Source organism: Octopus bimaculoides, chromosome 7, assembly GCF_001194135.2.
Source record: "Octopus bimaculoides isolate UCB-OBI-ISO-001 chromosome 7, ASM119413v2, whole genome shotgun sequence".
Classification (NCBI taxonomy): domain Eukaryota; kingdom Metazoa; phylum Mollusca; class Cephalopoda; order Octopoda; family Octopodidae; genus Octopus; species Octopus bimaculoides.
The window spans coordinates 45185603-45187403 of NC_068987.1; the positions used below are offsets into that span (position 1 = coordinate 45185603).

Sequence of the window (1801 nt, forward strand, 5' to 3'; positions counted from 1 at the left end):
TATATATATATATATATATATATATATATATATATATATATATATATATATATATATTAGTTGTTTATTGAGTATATTATATATAAGCATTATTTATTAGATATACTTCTATTTGACCATTAACTTGTATAAAAAATATATTCTTTAATATCTAACTGTTTTTTCTTCGGTCTGAATTTTGTATTTACGTTCATAACTACAACGGTCCTTTTCGAAATGTACAGCGTTCCGTATTGGTTCATTATTGAACTTCATAGTATAACATCATAAATTTGAAGCATTTGCTTGGTATGATTACGGTTTAAACACCGTTATGCTGTACGGTTCTATTACATCTCATGTCTTTTCAACTTGTTTATTTACATGTAATCATAGGTCAACTATGAATGTTGTATAAGAATGTTATCTATTTTTATTGTCTGCCTTCTACCAATAAGACCCCGAGGAGATGCAGTATCCGATATTTTATAATATGCATGAATCGATCTGGATATTGCATCGAAATGATCATAGATCATCATAATAAAGTATTTTTAATGGATCAGATTTTGGCTCTTATTTAAGTCGATATATCTATATATATATATATATATATATATATAGTTAGAATTTACAAAAAAACGAAAGACGAAGGCAGGTGTATAAACAACAAAGAGGTGTATTAGTTAAATGCTTGGGAAGGTGAGAAAGTCTTTTATGTTTCGAGCCTATGCTCTTCAACAGAAAGGAACAGGAGAAAATAAACACATTGAGAATATAAAAAGCTTTAGTGTCTAGTGGTCAATCATGGTGATGGGTGGACAGAGATAGTCAGAAAGGAGAGCTAGGAAGTTGGCGAGATAAGAAAGCAATGGCAATCCCAAAATGAAGGTGTGCGTGCATGTGTATGTGAGAGCATGTAAGTTTGTGCGTATGGACTGGGGCTGGTGACCTTGACATGTGGGTGTGGGCATGTGTGTGTCGATGATGGGTGCTGAGAAGTGGTCAATGCTAGTGTGTGCAGGTTGGTGCGATGTGGTGTGGTGTGAGGTGTTGTGTTGTGATGGTGTGGTGTTGTGTGGTGTGGTGTGGTGTGGTGGTGTTGAGGTGTAGCTTTGGGGTGAGGATGTGGATGTAGGGGGTGGGAGTGGGGTGTGTAGGTGGGGTATGTGGGATTGGAATGTGTAGGGGTAGGGTGTGGATGGAGGGGGTAATGATGAAGGGAGAGGGTGGAAGGGAGAAGGTGGGTAGGATTGAAGCGAGGAAGTAGGTGTGAAGGCAAGAGAGGAGAGGTGAGGTGGGTGGGAGTGAAAAGAGGAAGAGAGGAGGGGAGTTGAGCCCATGTGGTGCAAAGGAGCTAAGAGAGAAGATTAATTCCTGTTCACTGCGAAGGCGGAAGTCTGGATGGCCTCTGTGCAAGGACAATCCAAGCACAGACAAATATTGTAATGAATGACCAGAAGAACAGAAATGGCGCAAGACTGGGCTGTAGTTGCCGAATCTGATGTCTCAGAGGTGTTCCACGAATCAGTCAGCCAAGCTGCATCCGTTTGACCGATGTACAGAAAGAGCAGGAGATGCAGTAAATGACATTGCTAAAAGTGCAGGTGAAAGAGCTAGTGATATGATAGGAGCGATGATGGGTGCCTGTGAGGATGGTGGTGTTGGAGAGGCAGGAGCAGGTGCGGCAGCATGGGCGGGAGCAGGGGAACGAGTGAGGTTGGGAGGTGGGGTTAGGGAAGAAACTGTGGACCAGGCCACATAAATTGTGGGCTCATTTGAAGTGGAGGGGTTGGAGTGGAGTTACCGGAAAGCTCAGAGA

At 41.3% G+C, this 1801-nt stretch overlaps 1 protein-coding gene across 1 annotated transcript in view; it reads right to left on the reverse strand.

Moving 5' to 3' along the window:
• LOC106870891 (N-acetylglucosamine-6-sulfatase) overlaps window positions 1–1801 on the reverse strand; it is a 42718-nt gene that overhangs the window by 21226 nt on the left and 19691 nt on the right. The window lies entirely within an intron of this gene.